The sequence below is a fragment of the Euphorbia lathyris genome, chromosome 1 (assembly GCF_963576675.1).
Source record: "Euphorbia lathyris chromosome 1, ddEupLath1.1, whole genome shotgun sequence".
Taxonomy (NCBI): domain Eukaryota; kingdom Viridiplantae; phylum Streptophyta; class Magnoliopsida; order Malpighiales; family Euphorbiaceae; genus Euphorbia; species Euphorbia lathyris.
In genome coordinates, this window is record NC_088910.1 from 109945931 (window position 1) to 109965663 (window position 19733).

The following is a 19733-nucleotide window of genomic DNA, read 5'->3' on the forward strand; positions in this document are numbered from 1 at the left end:
AAAAAAAATTCTGATACTCCATTCTTGTTCCTATCGTGAACTCAAATTTTTTTATACTAAATTCCAATTTCTGACTCCAACCAATTAACAATGTCGATAGAAACTTCCTCACCAACAGGTTCCAAAGAGAACTCTTCATCAGAGGTTATGGGTAACTCCTGATTTTCTCAATCACAAACTATCAGTTTAACACACAATCTGTCAGTCAACCTCACCCCCTCCAATTTTCTGTAATGGAAAAGTCACCTGACCAATATTCTGAAAGGGATCCATTTATTCTCTCATATTTCGGCTAGTGCTCTTCCAACAGGTATGAACATTGATGATTGAGAAGCTCAGAATTCCTAAGTCCTGGCAATTATCTATGGATCTGTCTCTGACAATATGCTCCCACAATTAGTGGGATCTGAAACTGCCAAAGAACCTTGGGACAAGCTTCATACAACCTTTGCTGCAGGTACTCGTCCTCAAATTTGATAGATACGGAATCAACTCCTCGCCCTTCAGAAAAATAATGATTCTGTCTCTGCCTATATGCAAAAGGCTAAACTTTTGTTTGATCAGTTGGCAGCTTTACAACATCTTATGGGTATGGATGACTTTGTTGACTACATAATGGCATGCCTTGGATCTACGTATTGACCATTTTTTCGTTCACTAGAAGCTCGACTTGAACCTATTTCTTATGATAATTTGCTTGGATTGTTGATCAGTGAAGAAATCCAACTTGGTCGTGATACGATAATGGATTTAAATAAATCACCATCTGCTAACTATGTTTCTCGTAGGGGATCTTACAATCATGGAGGAGGGCGTGGACGTGGATGGTAGTCCCGGGGTGGACGGTCCAAAGACTGAGGCGTCTCATATGGCAATAGACAATAATTTTAGCCCGGACGGGGAACTTTTAATTCAACAAACACTGATTATTCTACAATGATATGCTATAATTGTAATAGAAAGGGACACTATTCTCGTTATTGTTCTTCACCAAATTTTAGTCAGAGTCAGCAACAAAACAATCACCCTTTTGGTTATCTTGCAAACATATATCGAAATCAACCTTATTGGGTCATGGATACCAGTGGTACTCATCATCTCACATATGATTTGGAGAATATTGTTCTGCACTCTGAATATCACGGTCCTGAAGAAGTCACTGTAGGTAATGGTTTTAAACTCCCTATTCACTCTGTTGGTGCTTTCGATTGCCATAAAAATCTTAACTTCAAAGATGTGTTATTTGTTCCCTCCGCATCTCAGAACTTAATCTTTGTCCGATCTCTTACTTCTTGTAACAATATTTCTGTTGAATTTTTTGATAACTCTTTTTTGCCAAAGGATTTGGCAACGAAGCAAATCATCCTCAAGGGACATAGTAAAGATGCCTTATATTACCTTCATGTTAAAACATCAGCTCCAATAATCAACTTTGCTGCTTTATCCACATGGCATGCTCGTCTCGGCCATGCAGCAATTCCAATTATTAGAAAACTAGTTTCCTCCAATGTTATTTTTGCTTCAGATAATAAAACGCATTCCTTTTGTGAAACATATTCTCTAAGAAAAATTCATAAACTTCCGTTTGTTCAATCTACTTATGTTGCTAAACAACCATTAGAGTTAATTTGTTCAAATGTTTGGGATCCTGCCCGTATTAAATCTCATGATGGTTATTCATATTATGTTCTATTTTTTATCATTACACAAAATATTCATGGATTTATTTTCTCAAAAAGAAATCAGATGTGTATGACACCTTTGTTAAATTCCGCCTACTAGTGGAAAAATATTTTGGACTTCCCATCAAAACACTCCAGTCAGATGGGAGGGGAGGAGAGTTTCAAGCTCTCATAAACTATTTTTCTTCTAATGTGATAGTTCAGCGATCTTCATATCCTTACACTCTTGAAGAAAATGGTTGTGCTGAAAGAAAACATCATATCGTTGAAACTGGTTTAGCACTGTTAAATCATGCTCGATTACCACCTACTTTCTAGTCTTATGCCTTTGATACTACTGTTTACATTATTAATAGATTACCTTATTCATCCGTTAATTTCGCCATTCCATATGAATTATTGTTTGGAAATTGCCCTGATTATACTCAGATTCGTATTTTTGGATGTCTTTACCCTTGGCTAAGAACATATAGTCCTCATAAATTGGCTACTCGCTCCACTAAATGTTTTTTCTTGGGATATAGTCGTCTTCATAAAGGTTATCATTGCTATGTCTCACGCCATGTACTTTTTGATGAACATGATTTTCCATATGAGATTATCACAAAACAAGCTATTGATATCCATGACTCTTGGCCTCCCATCCTCAATAGCCATGTTGTTACAATTCAACTATTATTAAACAAATTACCAGGTAACAATCAGCAAGATCAATCCAGTCCAGCATCTCGGGCTGCTAGTCCAGCCTCGGATTGGCAAACCTCATCACGTGACAAGTCCAGTCCAAAAACAGGAACTGCCAGTCCATCTCCATCCATAATCCACATTACTCCTGAGTTATCTCCTAATACACAAAATAATGCCTCTTCTTCACCAATAATTCAAGCTCTTCAAGAACCACCTTATTGCATTAATAGGATGGTCACTAGAACTCAAATCGGGACTTTAAAACCAAGGATTCCCACTACCACAGTACAGAAAGAACCTACTACCTTCTTGTAAGCTTCAAAATCACCTGAATGGCGGGAGGCTATGGGTTCCGAATACAATGCATTGATGATGAATGGCACATGGAGCTTAGTCCTATTACATTCAAATGCTAATCAAATTGGTTGTCGATGGATTTTTAAAATTAAAACAAAGGCTGGTGGCGAGGTTGAGAGATACAAAGCATGGTTAGTGGCTAAAGGCTATCATCATTGCCTAGGAATAGACTACTCCGACACCTTCAGCCCTGTGGTTAAACCTACTACTATTTGTCTCATCCTTACACTGGTTATCTCATTTGGTTGGAAAATCACTAAGCTAGACGTTTCAAATGCTTTCTTACACGGTGATTTACGGGTAAATTACATATGTGGTGTACAACCTTTACCTGTTTTCACACTTTGGTGTACAACCTTTAATTTTGCACGCTAAAATGTACAAAATTTAGCCTTTGTTTGGGAGTTTGGAGGTTAATAGAGGTGAGACTTAAAGGAGGTAATGGAAAGGGAAGGGAAGTGATGGAAAGGAAAGTTAAAAATTAACCTTGTTTGGGAGTTTATATGATGTAAATGAGGTTAAATGTTTAACCTTGTTTGGGAGTTTAAATATGGAGGGGAAGGAATGTTAAATTTACTCTACAGAGACAAGAAATTTTTAAAAAGTTTACGTTACTCCCATTAACCCCCAATTTGGAGGTTAGAGTTTGGAGGTTAGAGGAAGTAAACATTTAACCCCATTAACCTCCATTTACTCTCAAAAAATAACTCCCAAACAAGGTTAACTTAATACTTAACCTTCCATTACTCCCATTTACTCTCATTAACCTCCTCCCAAACAAGGGCTTAGGTGACCTCCCACTAAAGTGTACAAACTTCAGGTGACCTCCCACTAAAGTGTATAGCCGGTAATTGTGACTGGTTAACCCAAAGTCAACGTGCCACATCATCATTTTCATCCTACCCATTATAAAAAGTGGGCCCCACTCCTTATGAAATTATAAAAATACCCTTTACCCTTATATAATTACTAAAATGCCATTGTCTTCTTCCTTCCTCCAATTTTTCTCAATCTTTCTCTTTCTCTAAATCTCTCTCTCACTCCTCTCTCCAAGTCTCTCACTGTCACCCCTCTCTCTCTCTAACTTTCTGCTTCTACATACTCCTCTTGATTAAGATACACCCGATAATAAATATTTGGATAAATAATAATTTACTAGATATTGTGTTTTTATTAGGTTCCGGCAAGTCAAAGCAGGAAAAGTCGAAAATGGCGATAATGAGAGGAGAGCCGTTGCTGGCGAAAGTGGTTGCGCTTGCTATGTATGTGGTTTTTTCGGGAGCAATGGTGGCGACTCTGATATATTCTCCGCCTCGATATAGTTCGTCTAAGGAAAACAAACCGCCCAAATAAGATCCAATTAGGTTTTGTTCTTCCTGGTTCGTGTTTCTTTATATGTATTCTTTTCATGCTTATGAGTTAGGCTTTCAATTTTTGATCATATATCGTTTGTGAGTTTCGATGATGATTTCGATACTTGCTTGAATAGATTCAGCTCTACATTTTATTGAATCGCAAACGTTATAGATTGGATTTATGCCTGTTTAAATTCCTAATTATAAAACTGTACCTTCATCAGGAGGAGTATGCAGAAGCAGAAAGTTAGAGAGAGAGAGAGGAGGAGTGAGAGTGAGAGACTTAGAGAGAGAGAGGAGTGAGAGAGAGAGGGAAAGAGAAAGATGGAGAAAAATTGGAGGAAGGAAGAAGACAATGGCATTTTGATAATTATACAAGGGTAAAGGGTATTTTTATAATTTTATAAGGAGTGGGCCCCACTTTTTACAATGGGTATGATGAAAATGATGATGTGGCACGTTGACTTTGGGTTGACCGGTCACAATTATCGGCTATACACTTTAGTGGGAGGTCACCTGAAGTTTATACACTTCAGTGTGCAAAATTAAAAGTTGTACACTAAAGTGTGAAAACAGGTAAAGGTTGTACACCACGTATGTAATTTACCCGGTGATTTACAAGAGGAGGTTTATATGACACAACCACTTGGGTTTGTGGATCCTATATGCCCCACACATGTTTGTAAGTTGCACAAATCTTTGTATGGTCTCAAGCTGTCACCACACATATGGCATGAAAAATTAACATCTAAACTTCTTCTATTTGGCTTTGAGGGGTCTAAAACAGACAGTTCCTTGTATTATTTTCACCGTGGTACTGTTCGGCTATTTTGTTTGATCTATGTCGATGATTTACTAGTCACTGGAAATGATCCAAATATGATTGCCAAACTCGTTCAGTTTTTGGAATCCCAATTTTCCATTCGGAACTTGGGACGTTTACATTACTTTTTGGGTGTGGAGGTTGACTTGAGCCCCAAAGGACTCTTTCTTCATCAGACCAAGTATTGTAAAGCCATTCTTGAGAAATCGAAGATGCAAAACAGCAAAGCTATCTCGAGCCCGGTAAATCCAACCAAAAAATTTAGCATCAAGAATGGTGTTTTGTTATCCGATCCAAGCATGTATAGAAGTATAGTGGGAAGTCTTCAATACCTCGCCTTCACCCAACCCGAAATTTCTTATGCAGTAGTATATGCATGCACCTCGTGAATCACACTAGTTAGCTATCAAACGCATCTTGCGCTATCTAAATGGAACTAGGTCGTTTGGTTTGACACTACATCGAGGTGGCCGGCTTGGCCAATTGCACTGTTTTTCGGATTTTGGGGTGGCGATCAAGATGATCGAAAATCCACTAGCGGATATGCAGTTTTTCTAGACAGATGCCTTCTCTCATGGTCATCACGTAAGCAACGGACAATTTCATGTTCCTCCACTGAGGCAGAATATCGTTCGATTGCATCTGCAACGTCAGAGCTTAGTTGGATACAAATGCTACTCCGAAAAGTCGGGTTTCCAGTAACCTCTCCTCCTATCTTATGGTGTGATAATATGAGTGCAGTTTATCTAATTGTGAATCATGTGTTCCATAACAACCGCAAACATTTGGAAATTGATTTTCATTTTTTTCAGGATAAAGTTTGTTCCAAAGCTCTCATCGTCCGGTACATTTCTACTGTTGATCAGACAGCAGATGTTTTTACCAAACCATTACATCGTGGAAGATTTCAAGTGCTTCGAGACAAGCTTACAGTGCAGTCCCGTCCAGTACAGCTTGAGGGAGAGTGATAAAGATGTCTTGTATAACTATCGGTTCTCTGAGATAGAGTTAGAATAGGTCTCTTTATATCTATCGATTCTCTGAGATAGAGTTATAATAAGTCTCTGTTATCCTAATTTGTATTAATCTAGAATCAAAAGTGGTCTAGGAATAGGTCTCTATTTGTATATATATATAGGACATCCCAACTGAGAAATATAAGAGAAAATTAATAGTTTTCAATACGTACTATTGTTGTTTGCATTGACGTTAGGCATACGCATATAGCGCTCGTTTCACTCCAATACTTTTGTTGTTTGCATTGCCATCCTACAACTAAAGACTTCCAAAAAGAACACAACAAAACTAAAACCTTATCGTATAATTCAAGCAATTAACTAGTCAAATGCTAGATTTGCATGATTATTTTTTGTTTGGGAGACATGATTTATTATTAATTGGTACCTAGAAGATCTAAAAATAAGAAAGTAAGAACAGGTGGTTGTGCTTATTTTGAAAGTAAGACATGATTCATTATTAATTGCTACATGATTTTTCATTAGATAGGTTAAATTATTTTTGTCCCTTATTCCAATATGTCAATTACAGATAATATTTATTCTACTAATTTTTTAATAATTTTGAAATAATTTTGTATTATTTCTGCTACAATTACATAATTCTTCTTTTTTTTTTTATTATCAAAAAAAGCATCACACCTTCCTATACCTAGCTGGAATTTAATTGAGTGGAGGTACATATACCTCATTTATATAGGACAAGACATCACTGTTATTTTTAAAATCTTAAAAATATATATAACTATTTATGTAAAAGTTTGAATTGAAATTCTTTTTATTTGTTAAAATTGAGGAAACAGGATTTAATATGTGTTTAACAAATTCATCTCTATAAACCTCTCTTGTTTTGTATGTTTTGATATTTCTTAATGATTTTCTGGCCTATAAACTATGACTTTAATTATTTCATAAAATAGAGTAATAACTTTGTTGTTTTTATGTTTCAAAAAAAAAAAAAAAAAAACTTTGTTGTCTTTATTTTTACCTAAACACTATTTCCTTGTATTTTAATAAATATATTATAAAGTGATTAACTTTTATTCTAATAAAAGTAAGAAAATAAACCCTATGGTTGAGATTATTTTTAAATATAAACTACGTGGTTTAAAAGTTTGTAAACTGGTAATTTGTGGTTCATTCCGTTAGCAAAGTCAAATGGTAAAGTTTGCTAATAGAATGAACCACAAGGTACCCGTTTGCAAACTTTTAAAACACATAGTTTATATTTGAAAACGAACTAAACCACAGAGTTTGTTTCTGTACTTTTCCTTTTATTATATTCAACAATTTAATCACTCAAATATTTGAATTATTGAACAGTTTATTCGCTCTATAAAGGACTAGACTGTTGAATAAATCAAAACTTAAGGATTTTATAATGTATTATTAAAATATAAAAACTAAACTACGTATTAGTTAAAATATAAAAACCAATAAATTATTTACCCATAAAAATAATTGAAATTACAAAAGAAAAAAATTTATCCTCCAACAAGTTTAATCCTAATAGAAAGAACTTCTAATCATATAAAAGGGCGGCCCGGTGCATTACGCGTCGCCGCTAAGCGAGGGTCCGGGGAGGGGTCCCACCACAAGGGTGTACTGGGGGTAAGCCTTGCCTTGCCAATTTTTTTGACAAGAGGCTGCTCCTAAGACTCGAACCCGTGGTCACACGACAACAACGTTTTACCGTTGCGCCAAGGCTCGCCCTCAACTTCTAATCACATGCAATAAAAAATATATATTTTTTAAAACAAACGAAAACAAAGAACAAAAGCAGAACAACAAAATAGACAACTATTGTAAAATCATTCGAGGAAACGAGGCTCCAAAGAAATTGTCCATCATGAGATGATGAATCTGATCTCGAAGAGAAGCTAAGCGAGTAACAAAGAAGGAACTATGAGTGAATTCGTTAAACCATATGCAACTCTATTTTATTTCAATATAATGCTATTGTCAAAAATTTATATTCAGACTTTGGAGGTGTATTTCAAAAATTAACCTCATTTCTTCAAAATAATAGCATCATACACAAACGTGCATGTGTCCAATCACATGAACAAAATGGTGAACAACAGATTCATCGCATTATTGATACTTCTCCCACGTTACAGTATCTTTACCTTTAAAATTTTAGAACTTTGAATAACTCATAGTGTAAAATTGATAAATATGCTTCCCACAAAAACTATGGCAAATGACTCCCCCTTCCAACGCCTACTTAAATCTTCCTCCAACTATAAATCACTTCGCGTTTTTTGTTGTGGTATCTCTCCCTACCTACGTCCAGACAACTGAAAAAATACACGTTGTGGGTTTCAGTCCCTTCAATCTCACCTCATCGTACATTCTCGCCATCGACTTTTTTAAAAGTGGTGCGCAATGCATTAACATTAAACAAATGAAAATTACATTAAAGACAAAGAAAAACCCTCAATCCACTCCATATGATTCGAACTTATGACCTCTACAGTCATAGATAAACTCTCATTATACATTCTTACCATCGTCGGCTTGAAGGAGCGTTAAAGATAATTAATTTCAAAATTATCTTGCTTATATTTTCCTTTATTTTCTCTACATCTTTTACTTATTTGACTTAGTAAGTCATTCTAAATCTTTTGGTTATACTTTCTCTCAACTTCTCTACATCCTAAGTGTATTTAATAAGTTCATCATACTTCGCAATATACAGAGAAATCATACAACTTCAATCTCAAAGCTTATTCACTCCCTTATTATCTCCAAATTTATCTTCAACGCCTTTAATAATAGGAATAACCCGAATTTGATGTGAATAGTGCGGGCTGGCTGGACTGAATTTAGGTAAAACTATTAAATATCAAACCCGGTTAGATTTAGTCTACCCCGAAAACAAAGTCTACCAGAATTCAATCACCTTATTCTCCTAATTATATAGATATTAAGTTAAAGGGAAAATTATAAAACTAGGTCAAATGGGAAGCCCATTTACATATTTAACCTATTTACTCAACCTACTACATATCTAGACTGTTTTTGTGTGACTTTCCCATAATACCCTCAATATTTATGCGCGTCTCGCCCCCTCCCGTCAGACTTCGCAGATTCCATATTATGCGTAGCCTGCGAAGCTAATGTTTGGGTTATATGCGAAGCATGCGAATCTGGATATGTTGTGAAGCTAATTCGCGAAGTGGTATATAACAAAAAATGGCAAACAACAACGGATTCTAACATTAAAATCATAACATTATCAAAATTTACAACAAGATTGCCACAATAACAACATTAAAATCACAACAACATCAAAATTTACAACAAGATTGCCACAATAAACTCCTAACAAAGCACATTCTCTCCTAAAGTGGTTGGTTAGTAGAGATTGTGCCAATAATCCGGTACCAATTTTGAAGCAGATGAGTAATCTTGGTGTGCGCCGTGAGAGACGTCCATCCCAAAAGATCTGGACTTCCATTTCTCATCCCAAAAGGTCTGGACTTCCATTTCTGTTTAGGATGAGAAATGGAAGTCCAGCCCTTTTGGGATGGACGTGTCCCATTGTGCACACCAAGATTAATCATCCGCTTCGAAATTGGTACCGGATTATTGGCACAATCTCTCCTAACTAACCATTTCAGGAGTGAATGTGTCAATCTTGAGGGAAGTCCATCCCTATACAGGAAGGAAAGTTATCTCCCCTGCAGCCTAGTACGCCGCCTTCCAGAAAGGGATGTTACGTCACTACAAGAATTCAAGCTTGTTGCGACAATTTAATTTGTCAAAATAAGTTATATTTTTGTCATAAGAAACTTCTTGTTACAAAGTGTGTTGTCACCATCCTAGTCACAATAAGCAACACAGACCCAACCCGCCATGTGTTTTTAATTCTACAAATTTATGAGGTTGCTAGGACTCGAACCCTCGACCGTTTGGTCCAAGCAACTCTAATACCATGTCATGGAACCGTTTGAACTAAAAGCTCAAGATGATTAAGGCTTAATCGTATATCTTATATTAATCTCTGACACATTCTAATCCCCAAATAAATATGAAAATTTGTAAATTGATTTTCGAAACAATATATTAGTCTAATTTGATAAATATTACTGTCATAATTTGGTTTTGTTTTTTCATTTTTTTACTAATTGTAATTTTGTCATAATAAGTATATTAATTGCGAAAACAGTTATTTTATCGTATGAATGTTTCGTTACATCTTTATATATTTATGAAAAAAATGATGTGGCAATTTGTTTTTATCATAATACGTATTAAGTTCTACTTTCTTGTGATAAATATTTCGACAAAATATTTTTTCTCACGATTTCTTTTGCTTTTTTTACCTTTTCTTACTAATTATTATTTGATCACAATAAATACATTAGTTGTGATAAAAAATTATTTTTACGTATGAATTTTTGTCACAACCTTATGTATTTATGACAAAAATGTGTGATAATTTTTTTTGTCATAATATCGATTGACTGGTGATTTATTGTGATAAATATTTGGACGAAATATTATTTTGTCATAATTTTGTTTGGAATTTTCACATGTTTTTACTAATTATTTTTTGTCACAATAAGTACATTAATTGTAACAAAATTTATTTTGTCAGACGAATTTTCGTCACAATATTAGATATTTGTTGTAGTGCGTATTCAACCACGTTCAGAAAAAATTAATCGTGTTAGGCATCGAAAATACGATTTTGGCTTCGCGAAATGAGGATTAGCGAAGCATGCAAATGTAAATGTGCAAGGAAATAGGTGATTTTACTTCGCTAATCGATGTTTTCGCGAGGTATGCGAGGTCTGAAACGTGACGATCTACGTCGCATATCGATGCTTTCGCGAAGTTTGCGAGGTCTGAAACGTGACGATCTATTCGCAAACTTCGCGAACTAATCGATTCGCGAAGTAGATCCACACGTTTCAGACTCTTTCTCTTCGCAGATCTTCGCGAAATCATCGATTCACGAAGTAGATTGTCACTTTCCAGGTTCTTTCTATTCGCAAATCTTCGCGAAACCATCGATTCACGAAGTGTATTCATGAAAAAACTCAGAAAAAACAACAGATACTTACATTTTTCGCCCCTTTCACCCTTAAAAGCGACAATAACAATATGATAACATGGGAAAAACGAAGGAAATAACGTAGAATAACCATTTCTAACATGGTAACAAGAAGAAAGAAACCAAGTAACGAACAGGAAGATGAAGAACCATGGCTTCGTTTTCTAGGGTTAGGAAGTTGCAGAATCAAGAGATGAAGAGAGAAAATAGAGAAATTCATTGTGATTTGGCGAAATGGTGCAGATTTCGTGCAATTTAAAAGAAGAAAGGAAGATAAAAAGTCTTGAAATCATTAATGGAGGAGCCAACTTTTTGCGTAACCAAGGAGATAGGGGGAGCGGCCGTTCGCGATGTGGTGGGAAGTGGGAAGGTTATGGGTATTATGGGAAAGTCACACAAAATCAGTCTAGATATGTAGTATGTTGAGTAAATGAGTTAAATATGTAAATGAGCTTCCCATTTCAAAATTTTTTTTTTTTTTTTTTTTTTGTAATTTTCCCTAAGTTAAATATTGAAGAGTCCCTAATGATGCAATTTTCTTATTTCGCATGTTAAAACCAGCTAAAATGTCAGCTTCATTGGGTTATATACAAAATTAAATAGAGTAAATCTTGAGTATGTAGTTTGTGATGGTATATTAGTTTAGTTAGGTTGTTTTCATTTTATTTGTTACCTTGCAAAAGATTCTAAATATTTTAATCTCCACAAGAACGTTGGGATTGGAATTCAATTAATTTCTAATCTGAATTACTAAATTATACTTTGGCTTTTGAAACCTCAAGAGTAATGCTTTTGTGGGTAATCATCTAATAATTTGTTTGATCTATATCTCTTAGTAGTTTGCGCTAATTGCAGGACATTTAATTAAAACAATGAAGTTGAGATGGGTGATTTGATTTCCAAGATAAGCACTACAAAAGTTGTATGCTACTTTTAATATTTTAATACTTCAGATTTAGATGTAGTTATAGATTGCTTTCTTGACATGCAAAATCAGAATCATTCAGGGTCACCTGCTAGTAAACTAAGTTACAAACTTGTCCATATTTTTAATTTAATATATTAAAACTCTTTTTATTTATTTATTTTTACCATATTAAACTCATGTTTACTAATTAGTTAGTTATGAAAGTTTAATTAACAAAATGTCTTTATCAAAAAAAAAATAACAAAATGTGACTTAGAAATTGTTTTTTTTTTACAGTTAAAAATGAAAATTTTAAATTTTCACTATATCACATAGGACACACACAAAAAAAAAAATATATATATATATATATATATATATATATATATATATATATATATGGGGTTGGTTTTAATGGTGAACACTAAATTATCTCCATCCATAAGTACTATTTAATAGCCATTAGATCAAAATTTAATGGTCTAAATTTAAAGTTATTAATTAATGTTAAATTTGACTTTTTTAAATTGTAGAATGACTACCTGATGACATGGCAGTCACATAATAGTTTAATTAAATAATAAAAAAACTAACATTAACTCCAACTTAATCCATCTCTCCAAACTACCGCCTAAACTAACGAGCAAAGCAATTAACTAGTATTTTTTTTTTTATGAAAACCAAAGCAATAACACCTTGTTTGTTGTGTCTTTTTTTTTCTTAAAGTACCCAATAACTAAGCTTTTTAAATGCATTAAATTTCCAATAAAATACAAACAATTAATATTTATTATTATGAAAGTAGTTTATTTAAATTTCATATGTAACTAAAGGTTCCATAATTTATTTTTTTATTCAAATTTCTTCCTACCGGAAGTCTTTTATCATTAAATTTATGATAGATTAATAAAATTATAATTAATATAACAAAAATATATCATAACTTATAGAAATCGTACATTTTAGATTAGAGATGTAAAATTTTAGGTATATGAATTAGGTTTAAATGTGTTAGTATTTTGTTAGAATTACACTTAATCCATTGATTCATTATTTTTTACTGGGATAAGGTGTAAAATTATCTCTTTCGTTTATAGGGGTAATTAGCGTCGATGGTCATAAAAATTTGAACAATGTCTTCAAAAGGTCACAAAAGTTTAATTTATCTCAATAAAATCACTTTAAACGTTTTTCATTCGTTTTTTCATTGAAATTGCTGACCTGGCCGGAATCCTCTTTTTGTATCGGAGAAAAATTCAAACTCACGAAGAAGACGAAGAAAAAGGATCAGAAAAAGAAGAACAATAATACATAGACCAGATGGAATATTTTCAGCAAATCTTCTCAATGCGTATTTTCAGTGGCGGAACCAGGCCGAGACTGGAGCCCCGGATGGCCGCCGAAAAATGGTGGTAGAAATTTGTTGAAGCCCTGTATTTATTCTGGCGTGGGAGCAAGAATCTGCTCTGTATGTACAATACAATTAGGTCAAGGTTGAAGAAGGGTGACTTCGTAATTTTGTTTTCTAAAAGCTAAGATAAAAACAGCGTCGTTTTGGTTTAATGAAGCAAAATGAAACTAAACGGTGCTGTTTGAAATTATAAGAACTTTTAAATGGTAAACTACACCCATGATAATTGAACTTTGTTTTTTTAACAGTATAGCTATTAAACATTAAAATTTAACATAAAATTCATTCAACTTTACACTTTTTAAAAACCTGTGTCCAGTGAACTTTAACTAACTCCTCAAAATGACTATTAACGATCTCAAAATGAAAATATTAAAGTTGTTCAGAATGACATTAACCGTGAAACCACATTATTTATTTTTCAAAATCATCATTTTTTATAGCTTTCTCTCTCTAAAATTTCACTATTTCTCCTAACTAAACAACACTTAAATGATCTCAAAATGAAAAATTTCAAAAACCAAAGTTTCTTTGAGTATCATTAACTCTTGTAATGTTTTAATTTGAGGCCGTTAACAGTCGTTTTGAGACGTTGAGTTGCTATAAGTGTTAAAAATTGAAAATTAAGTGTCGTTTATGTTCAGTGGTTAAGCATAACATAACGTAACGTAACTTAGATTAATGTAACATTATCTAATGTGACGTAAAGTAAGCATTAGGATTGTAAGCTCAATATGTAAATCCTTATGTTTTTTATATTTCTTTAAACTTTCATTTATTTATAAACAATCGTTGAGCTTACAATCCCTAATGTAATGTAAGGTAACATAACGTAACATAATGTAACATAATAAATATAAGCTCAATTTATAAATCTTTAGAATTCTAACCTTAATTTGTAAATCCTTTGGGTTTTTTTATTTCTTTAATCTTTCATTCATTTATAACCAATCATTAAGCTTATAATCGCTAACGTAACATTAGTGAACTGAAACATCATTGAACTGAAATATTACTAAACTGAAACATTAATGAACTGAAACATCACCGAACTGAAATATTACTAAACTGAAAATCACTCAACCGAAACACCACTGAATCGAATCATCACTGAACTGAAACATCACTCAACTGAAACATTATTGAACTGGAACATTACTAAACTGAAACATCAATGAACTGAAATATCACTAAACTGAAACATCAATGAACTGAAAATCATTCAACTAAAACATTACTAAACTGAAACATTACTAAACTAAAACATCACTAAACTGAAATCTTACTGAACTGAAACATACTAAACTAAAACATCATTAGACTTAAACATTATGAACTGATAATCACTAAACTGAAACATTACTACACTAAAACATCACTGAACTGAAACATTACTACACTAAAACATCACTGAACTGAAACATTATTGAACAAAAACGTTACGTTACGTTACGTTACGTTACGTTACGTTACGTTACGTTACGTTACGTTACGTTACGTTACGTTACGTTACGTTACATGATGTTATGTTACATTGCATTGTGTTATGTTACATGATGTTATGTCACGTCATATTATGTTATATTATGTTATGTCCGGTTGGGGATCGTAAGATCAATAATTGTTTATAAATAAAAAAAGCTTAGTAATGTTTTGGTTTAATATTGTTTTAGTTTAGTAATGTTCTTAAGATCAGTGATGTTTCGGTTTAGTAATGTTTTAGTTTAGTAATGTTTCAGTTTAGTAATGTTTCAATTTAGCAATGTTTCAGTTTATTAATGTTTCAGTTCATTAATATTTCAGTTCAGTGATGTTTCAGTTCAGTAATATTTCGGTTGAGTGATTTTTAGTTTTTTAGGTATTTTAATTCAGTGATGTTTTAGTTCAGTAATGTTTCAGTTTAGCAATATTTCAGCTCAATGATGTTTCAGTTCAGTAATTTTCAAGTTTAGTAATGTTTCAGTTGAGTGATGTTTCAGCTCAGTGATGTTTCGGTTTAGTGACTTTTCAGTTCAGTAATGTTTAAGTTTATTGATGTTTCAGTTTAGTATGATTCAGTTCAGTAATGTTTCAGTTTAGTAATATTTCAGTTCAGTAATGTTTCAGTATAGTAATGTTTTGGTTTAGTAATGTTTCAGTTCAGGGATGTTTCAGTTCAGTGATTTTTCGGTTCAGTGATATTTTAGTTCACTGATGTTTCAGTTCAGTGATGTTTCAATTTAATAATGTTTCAGTTTAGTGATGTTTCAGTTCAGTAATGTTTTAGTTTAATAATGTTTCGGTTTAGTAATATTTTAGTTCAGTGATGTTTCAATTCAGTGATGTTTCAGTTTATCGATGTTTCAGTTGAATACTGTTTTAGGTCAGTGATGTTTTAGTTTAGTAATGTTTCAATTCAGTTTCAGTCATATTTTAGTTTAGTAATGTTTCAGTTTAGTGATGTTTCAGTTTAGTGATGTTTCAGTTCAGTAATGTTTCAGTTCAGCGATGTTTCGGTTGAGTGATTTTCATTTTTTTAATATTTCAGTTCAATGATGTTTCAATTTAGTAATGTTCAAGTTTAGTAATGTTTCAGTTGATTGATGTTTTAGTTTAGTAATGTTTCAGTTCAGTGATATTTCGATTGAGTGATTTTCAGTTTTTTAATATTTCAGTTCAATGATGTTTCAGTTCAGTAATGTTTCAGTTCAATGATATTTTAGTTCAGTGATGTTTTAGTTCAGTAATAGTTCAGTTTAGTCATGTTTCAGTTGAGCGATGTTTCAGTTTAGTAATATTTCAGAACAGTGATATTTCAGTTCAGTAATATTTTAGTTTAGTAATATTTCAGTTAAGTAATGTTTCAGTTCAGTAATGTTTCAGTTCAGTGATGTTTCAGGTTAGTAATATTTCAGTTTAGTAATGTTTCAGTTGAGTGATGTTTCAGTTTAGTAATATTTCAGTTTAGTGATATTTTAGTTCAGTGATATTTCAGTTCGCTGATGTTTCAGATGTTTCAGTTCAGTGTTGTTTCAGTTTAGTGATGTTGCAGTTAAATGATGTTTAAGTTCAGTAATATTTTAGTTTAGTGATGTTTCAGTTGAGTGTTGTTTCAGTTTTGTAATATTTCAGTTTAATTATGTTTCAATTAAGTGATGTTTCAGTTTAATGATGTTTCAGTTTAGTAATATTTCAGTTGATTGATGTTTCAGTTTATTAATGTTTCAGTTTAGTAATGTTTGAGTTCAGTGATGTTTCAGTTCAGTGATGTTTCAATTGAGTGTTGTTTCAGTTTAGTGATGTTGCAGTTCAGTGATGTTTAAGTTCAGTAATATTTTAGTTTAGTGATGTTTCAGTTTAGTAATATTTAAGTTCAGTTGTGTTTCAGTTAAGTGATGTTTCAGTTTAGTAATGTTTTAGTTCAATGATGTTTCAGTTCAATAATGTTTCAGTTGATTGATGTTTCAGTTAAATAATTTTGCAGTTTAGTAATGTTTAAGTTCGGTAATGTCTCAGTTCAGTGATGTTTCAGTTCAGTGATGTTTTTGTTCAATGATGTTTTTGTTCAGTGATGTTTCGTTTTAGTAATGTTCCAGTTTAGTGATATTTCAGTTGAGTGATGTTTTCAGTTGAGTGATTTTTTCAATTGAGTGATGTTTCAGTTCAATAATATTTCAGTTTATTGATGTTTCAGTTCAGTAATGTTTCAGTTCAACAATGTTTTAATTCAGTAATGTTTCATTTCAGTGATGCTTCAATGCAGTAATATTTCAGTTTAGTGATGTTTCAATTTAGTGATATTTCAGTTCAGTAATGTTTCAGCTCAACGACTGTTTATAAATAAATGAATGCTTAAAGAAATAGAAAAAGCCGAAGGATTCTTAAATTGAGCTTACAATCCTAAGAATTTATAGATTGAGCTTAAATTTATTATGTTACATTAGGGGTTGTAAGCTAAATGATTGTTTGTAAATAAATAAAAACTTAAAGAAAAAAAAAACTAAAGATTTACAAATTGAGCTTACAATCCTAAGAATTTATAAATTGAGCTTATAATTCTAAAGATTTATAGATTGAGCTTACAAGAACTGAAACATTACTTAACTGAAATATCACTAAACTGAAAAATCACTGAATCGAAACATTACCGAACTAAAATATCAATAACTGAAATATTGCTAAACTGAAACATTATTAAACTGAAACATTACTGAATTGAAATATTGCTGAACTGAAACCTCACTAAACTGAAAATATTACTCAATTGAATAATCACTGAACTGAAACATTGCTGAAACGAAACATCACTGAACTGAAACATTACTAAATTTAAACATTACTGAACTAAACATTACTGAATGCAAATATCACTGAACTAAAACATCACTGAACTGAAACATCATTGAATTAAAACATTACTGAACTAAACATTACCAAACTGAGACATTACTGAACTGAAATATCACTAAGCTAAAACATCACTGAACTGAAATATCACTGAACTGAAATATTACTGAACTAAAACATTGATGAACTGAAAGATTACCAAACTGAAATATTACTGAATGGAAACATCACTGACCTGAAACATCACTCAACTGAAATATCACTGAACCAAAACATTACTAAATCGAAACATTACTCAACTAAAACATCAATGAACTGAAACATCATTGAACTGAAATATCACTGAACTGAATCATCACTGAACTGAAACATTACTCAACTGAAAGATCACTGAACTGAAATATTACTAAAATGAAATATTATTGAACTGAAATATGACAGAAATGAAACATTACTCAACTGAAACATCACTGAACTAGAATATTACTGAACTGAAACATCACTGAACTGTAATATTGTCGAATTGAAAGATTACCAAACTGAAACATTACTGAACGAAAAAACCACTGACCTGACACATCACTCAACTGAAATATCACTGAACCAAAACATTACTGAATCGAAACATTACTCAACCGAAACATCACTGAACTGAAACATCATCGAACTGAAATATCACTGAACTGAAACATCACTAAACTGAAACATCACCGAACTGAAATATTACTAAACTAAAATATCACTAAACTGAAACATTACTCAACTGAAACCTCACTGAACTGAAATATTACTAAACTAAGATATTATTGAACTGAAATATCACAGAACTGAAACATTACTCAACTGAAACATCAATGAACTAGAATATTACTAAACTGAAACATCACTGAATTGTAATATTACTGAACTGAAATATCACTAAACTAAAACATCAATGAACTGAATAAAGCTGAAATATTACTAAACTGAAACATAACTGAACTGAAACATTACTGAACTGAAACATCATTAAACCAAATTTATATAATTAAAGAAAAAGTGACAATGTTTTAGTATTACTAGGGAGATTTATGTATTCAATAAACCTTAAAACAACTTTATAAATTTGCGGGCACATCACAATAATCTATTTCAAATATTTAACCCAACTCTAATTAATAGTTAACAATTCATTCACCACTTTCTCAATTTTTTTTTTGAAAAGACCACTTTCTCATTTAATTGTGCTTTTTCCAGCCTAATTTAAACATTTTAATAATTTATGGTTTTCCAGCCTAATTCTTTTTTCCAGCTTAATTGGATTATAAACAGTATACAATTTGGCCCACATTTAATAATACTCCAATATATAAGTGTTTATTAGAATTAAAAAAAGAATTATTTATACTTCAAAAAAAAAAAGAATTATTTATAACTATTAAAAAAAACCAATTAAATTTCTAATGTATGAAAAAAAATCTTAATTGAAAAATGAACTATATACTTATAAAGACATAACGTATATATTTAAGCATAAAATTATTGTTGGAGAATAGATTTAGCTTTTACGTATAAAACAAATCATTTAAACCTTAATATTTATCAAACGATACAATTTCAAATCTTGTTAACGAAAGATGAACAAATTTCACGTGTTATTTCATGTTCTAATCTATTGCATTCTAGCCATCTAATAAAACTTGAATTTACATATATTTTTGTCACTGAAAAAAACTCATAATATAATTCGTTAATAACAAACATTCATGTAAATATTGAGTTTAAAATTATATTATTTTATTACGGGATAAGTTGCAAAAATACCCCTAATATTTATGGCCAGGAGCAATTTTACCCTTGACGTCTAAAATGGTGCAATTTTACCCCCAACTCGTAAACTAGACAGTATATTTTTTAATTTTATTTTCACGTCTAATCATAGGTTTATGACCTGTCACTAATGAGTGATAAAATGACTCACATGTGAAGTGTAGATGGCAAGATTCATAACCGACAAAACAGTTTGATGAATTATTTCTAAAATTGATCCAACTTGACAACGTTAGAAGTAAAATTGTTCTTAATTGCCAATGGTAGGAATAAAATTACACCATTTTAAACGTTA